Below are 6,652 nucleotides of genomic sequence, written 5' to 3'. Positions count from 1 at the left end.
ACGCATGCATTTTAACACAAGAAAAAAGTAAGGAATTCTAACATTTACTGTACACTGATAATTTTTAAAGTGCAATTGAAAAAACAGAGATGGCTGATTTTTAAGCCTGTTCCTAGTAGTCACTCTCGAGTTTATAGGCCCAATCCAGTGATAGTCCCATCTTATTAGGCATTCTGAAAAGCCTCTTGGGAAGTAGCTTTATAGTTGGTGGTATATCTTATTGACTCATCCGGTAGTGTTGGACTTTCATACTTTAAATTTGGATTTCATTTGAGAAAAAGGATGGATCTTATTTGGAACCCAAACTCATGAAAAATGTAAGTGATGGAATTGGGCTATGCTGTTTTTAGCCCCCAAATAGTCTGTGCTATTAATAGTTCTAAGATTGATTTTTGTTTTTGCATGACTCACATATTTTCAGGGAAAAACAATGAAAGAAGGTTTTCCAAATTTTTTGGTAATAGAATAAATAGACCCTTTCCCAAGTTATCCATTTTAAAGAACAGCTGTGCTTTGATGGAGTAGATTTAGGCACATTTATTTAAAAAGCAATTATTTATAGTTACAATTTGTATTTTCACTTAGGAAAAATAAGAGGCTATCAGATCTGGCTGAGGCATAAACTGACTTCGAGGATGTCCTAGGGCTTGTCAGTGTTCTGCAAGGCATGCAGAGATGTTACCACAAAATGTTGTTAACAATAGCTTAAAAAAAAAAGTTGAAAGACAAAATGCCTTTCCCTGTGATCTTCTAACTTGGTTCTTGCTGCTGCTGCTGCTAAGTCGTTTCAGTCATGTCCAACTCTGTAAGACCTCATAGACAGCAGCCCACCAGGTTCCCCCATCCCTGGGATTCTCCAGGCAAGAATACTGGAGTGGGTTACCATTTCCTTCTCCAATGCATGAAAGTGGAAAGTGAAAAATGAAAGTGAAGTCACTCAGTAGTGTCTGACTCTTAGCTACCCCATGGACTGCAGCCTACCAGGCTTCCCTGTTCATGGGATTTTCCAGGCAAGAGTACTGGAGTGGGTGCCATTGCCTTCTCCATCTTGGTTCTTACCTTTATTATATTAACTTTTTATTGTTACTTGGAATTTTTTTAACCTGGGTATTATTTGGCCTTAATCAACATAAACTAATAGTTCCCCATTCCTCATACTAATCTAGTAGTTAAGAACTGGGCATTTGTCCAACAAAGAAAATGCTGATTACAAATTAAAAAAAAAAAATTGAAGAAATATGTCCCGAGTTTTCAGTTGTTACCTTAAATTGGGAGGGGGAACAACCAAAGTGACATCTTAACATTGGGTCTGAATGTTCATAGAACAAAATATGAGTTCCTTCTGGAGAGCCTGTGAAACCATCTATAACTGAACAGCTATAATTTTGTGGAATTTAATTCCATGGAAAGTTAGAGCTTCTCTCTAAACTCTTTAATTATATATCTTCAGGAAGGATTTCTTTGTTTCCTGAGGCTGGGCCCATACAGACTTGAACTTAGAAGTTTTGAGTCACATTTCCTTTTTAAGTGTTATTTGAGGTAGTTATTGATCTCAGTGTTTCTTTTTCTTTTTAAACTAATGTCTTAGTATAATAATTGGGGGTTCATGTAATGTACATGTTGCTAAAATACTTAATTAACAAAGTCAAATAAATGAAGCATCATTTCCAAATTCATTCATACATTCATTTAACATATATTTATTGAGTGTCATTTTGGTTTGGACACTGCTGAAAGTTAGAGCTAACCATAAAATGAAAATGAAGACTTCATGCCCCCGTGGACCCCACAGTTTATCAAAATCAAGAAATTATTTCAGAAAGCTATTATCCTATTGTAAGCTATACATCTCATGTTTATCTAAATTGTCACATATAGATAAAGCCAATGGTATTATCATTGATATTACCATCTTTGAAATAGATATTTATGTAAATGTTAATTTTGAAGACTGATTTTCATTGTCATTATATATTATGATTGGGTAACACTGTATACAGTTTTGAGAGGAACCAGTTCTATGACTTAATTATCATTTCAGAAATTTAATTCATACCTGTAATTTTTGCTTCTTTAGGCAAAAGAAAAATACCTAGCATATCGCCCATTTGTTAGTTTTGTTAGTTTTGTTTTTCCCAATAGAAACAGGAAACATTTTATTTTAAAAAATTAAAGCCAGTATTTTACACTTAATTAATTGCTTCTTTGACAATCAAATTCTAATTAATTACTTTTATTAACATCATGTGTGCCTAGATACTAGTTTTATTCCCTACTGATATGCTCTATACTTCAGGCAGATATATTTTACTTAACCATGTCTCTTGTAAAATAAGGATCCAGAAACTCTGAAGCAAATCCAGTTTTTAAGCACAATAAGCATTAAGGATTAGGGAAGGTATCTAGTGGAAACTGACTTGACATTTTAAACAATAAATATAAAATTATTGTGCTTAATAAAGCCAGTTAGAACCTTATATGAATTCCATTTTTAATTCAGCCAATGAAAAATGTTTAACTGTTAAGGAATATTTTTCTCATTGTAATTCTGATTTCATACTGACATAAAATTAGGTCCTCCTGATAGCTCAGTTGGTAAAGGATCCACCCACAATGTGAGAGACCCCGGTTAGATTCCTGGCTCGGGAAGATACCTTGGAGAAATGATAGGCTACCCACTCCAGTCTTCTTGGGCTTCCCTTGTGACTCAGCTGGTAAAGAATCCACCTGCAGTGTGGGAGACCTGGGTTTGATCCCTGGGTTGGGAAGGTCCCTTGGAGAAGCGAAAGGCTACCCATTCCAGTATTCTGGCCTGGAAAATTCCATCGACGGTCCATGGGGTCTCAAAGAGTCAGACACGACTGAATGACTTTCACTTTCACTTTCAAAATTATGTTGGCTTCCCTGGTGGCTCAGCTGGTAAAGAATCTACTTGCAATACAGGAGACCCCAGTTTGATTCCTGGGTCGGGAAGATCCCCTGGAGAAGGGATAGGCTACCTACTCCAGTATGCTTGGGATTCCCTGGTGGCTCAGCTAGTAAAGAATACGTCTGCAATGTGGGAGACCTGGGTTTGATCCCTGGCTTGGGAAGATCCCCTGGAGAAGGGAATGGCTACCCACTCCAGTATTCTGGCCTGGAGAGTTTACAAAGAGTTGGATACAACTGAGCAACTTTCACTTTAAAAATTAATATAGGTGTTTTTTTCACACATTTTGTGTTTTAACCAGAAAATTTTATGAGTTGTTTTTAGAAAGAAGCAAAGTTTTTGTAAAAATAAATCTTTTATCTTTTACACCTAAATCAGGGATTAGAGTTGATTTCAATATATAATATTAGATATATTAAGGTATATAATGTTAGCAATACATATAATATTTGTTAAGTGAAACCTCCTTTGTTTGGCTTAATAAACAAAAAATACTTTAGTTATTTGAAGCACACTTAAACCACATTTAAGCACATTTTAAATAAAATTTTTCTATTTAAATACTCCTTTATTTAATAATCTGTGGCTCAGATGGTAGAGCAACTGCCTGCAATGTAGGAGACCTGGGTTCGATCCCTGGGTCTGGAAGATCCCCTGGAGAAGGAAATGGCAACCCACTCCAATACTCTTGCTTGGAAAATCCCATGGGTAGAGGAGCCTGGTAGGCTGCAGTCCACAGGTTCACAAAGAGTCAGACATGACTGAGCAACTGAACTGAACTGAACTGAAAGTTTATCTATGTATAGAGTTTCTTTCTTTAGTATATATGAAATCAATGATCTTTCCATGTGAGAAAAAGTATCCAAAATGAAGAGAGATCAGAAAATATTATGATGATTATTTTATGGAATATAGACTTGAGAAGCATTATGTCACATCCAAATCTGTTTGACTTTGTATGTATAATTAGAAGTAATGTAACATTGACCAGCAATACAAGAAATATTTATTGTGTACTGCTTGCTAGGTTCTTTAAGTGAAAATGCAATTTTTTTAGTTTTTATGAATGGCAATGTAAGGGCGGATAAATATGAAATATCCTGATAATGAATGGTAAGCTCATGATGAAGGAATTATAGATTATGAAAAATGGTAATTCTAGATATGGCATTGTAAGAATAAAGAGAAAAAAAAAGCATTATTTCTCCTGAAACATTTGACTGGTAAAAATTTAGATATGCTCTGTCTTAAAACTATGTGGTTATATGAATGGAGTGACTCTTTTTTTATGAAAAGAAACAAACACAACAAACCCATGTAAATAATGAATGGCAGTCAAAATGTACAACGTTCTTTTTACCCCCTTGAATGTATTACTCTAGAATAGTCAAAGGTATTTTCAGTGGTCGTCTTGTGAATATAATTAGCATATTGATAACTGCCAAAATCCATCTTCATATCTACATTTTAGTTTTCATTGGTAACTATAATTAATAAATAAATTTGCTATGTTTTATATAGCTTCTTCTGTCAAGACATCTCCATGGTGCCAACCTGGCATAATAATAGTCATTGGATTAATAATTATGTCTGATGGCTCAGTGGTAAAGAATCTGCCTGCCAGTGCAGCAGATGCGGGTTCAATCCCGGGATCGGGAAGATTCCCTGGAGAAGGAAATGGCAACCCACTTCAGTGTTCTTGCCTGGTAAAGCCCATAGAGAGAGGAGCCTGAAGGAGTCCTTGGGGTCACAAAAAGCTGGACACAACTTAGAGACTGAACTACAACTGATTAAAAATGACTTGGGCTTGGATTATGATTTACACAGTCTATATCTGGTAAAAGATTAAAGTAAAGCTGAAAAAATATCATGAGAAAAATAAGATACTAGAAGATTTAAAGGAGGAAATGCTGTTGTCATGGTTTGCTTGTAAAACTTATGATTTGGGATACATTATTTGCTTTGCCTTTGAAGAATAAAAAATATGCAATTTAACATATGAAGCTAGAAATGTGCTTTTGAGAATTGTCTTCATTGAAGGCATAGTTAAAATCCCATGATTAGAGAAAATGGACAAAGAAGAGATAAAAGCAAGTCTGTCCAAGGTATTCAGCTTGCTGTTGTATACAAGGTGTGAAACTTGCATTATTCCATTTCATTTTATCAGATGGATTGTGATGCAGGTTTTATTGCCACTTACTACAGATGAATAAAGTCAGGGTCACACAGGCTATATAACCTGTCAAAAATGCCAAAATTTATAGAGTGTAGATCAAGGATTTGACCTGATGGGGCTGAATCTAAAGTCCATACTCTTAAAGAGAAAACATGTATATGGAAGATATAATAACATGCAGGGCCAAAGCAAGGCCAAAGAAGATGCAAAAGATGCTACATATTTACTAAATTCTGAACTTATTTTCCTTTTGTTGAGTGAATTTCATTTGCTACCAACTAAGTTTTTTCCCAGGGGCAAATATGACAGCCTAAAATTGAACTGCTTTCTTGAAGAGTGAGATCATTGCCCTTAGATTATGTGATATGAATTAATCCTGTAATATCAATAAACAGAAGTTCAGCATCCACCTTGTTCTTTACTATTAATGATACTCTCACAGTGTGTCATTCCTACCTAATTTCATGTTTGCCTTTCTCTTCAAAAACTCAGGTGAAACAGTATCAGAAATATTAGCATTGCCCTGTTTGCAGGTAGAAAAAACATGCTCACTTTTAAGATACAGGCACAGGAAGACGTCTAGGGAGAACTTTATCCTGGAGGGCAGGGTAGATGGTGATTAAGTCACTAGCTTTTGTACTGAAGGTCCAAATTTTTTTTATATATTAAATTTTTTTATCAGAGATTAAGTGCTTTGCAATATTATGTTAGTTTCTGCTGTATGACAAAGTGAATCAGCTATATGCATACATATATCTGTTCCCAATTAAACCTCCATTCCAACCTCCCCACCCCTTCCCTCTAGGTAATAACAGAACACCAAACTGAGCTCCCTATGCTATACAGCAGCTTCCCTCTAGCTGTCTGTTTTACACACAATAATGTGTATATGTCAATCCTACTCTCCCAATTTGTCTCACCCTCCCCATCTCCCCTTGTGTCCACACATCCTTTCTCTGTGTCTGCATCTCTTTTCCTACCCTGCAAACAAGCTCTTCTGTACATCCTTTGAGATTCCAGTCATCAGCACTTACCAGTGACATGACTTGTTTAGTTGTTAAGTCACTCAGTCACGTTTGACTCTTTGAGATCCCATGGACTGCAGCACGCCAGGCTTCCCTTTCTTTCACTATCTCCAGGAGCTTGCTCAAACTCATATCCATTGAGTCAGTGATGTCATCTAACCATCTTATCCTCTGTTTCCCCCTTCTCCTCCTGCCCTCAATCTTTCCCAGCTTCAGGGTCTTTTCCAATGAGTCAGCTCTTTGCATTAGGTGGCCAAAGTATTGGAGCTTCAGCTTCGGCATCAGTCCTTCCAATGAATATTCAGGGTTGATTTCCTTTAAGGTTAACTGGTTTGATCTCCTTGCAGTCCAAGGGACTCTTAAGAGTCTTTACCTGCACCACAGTTTGAAAGCATTAATTTTGATGCTCAGATTTCTTTGTTGTGCAACACATATCCATACATGACTGCTGGAAAAACCATAGCTTTGACTATATGGACATTTGTCAGCAAAGTGATATCTCTGCTTTTTAATATGCTGCAT

Source organism: Oryx dammah, unplaced genomic scaffold (assembly GCF_014754425.2).
Source record: "Oryx dammah isolate SB20612 unplaced genomic scaffold, SCBI_Odam_1.1 HiC_scaffold_12, whole genome shotgun sequence".
NCBI lineage: Eukaryota > Metazoa > Chordata > Mammalia > Artiodactyla > Bovidae > Oryx > Oryx dammah.
This window is presented reverse-complemented; position numbering follows the sequence as displayed.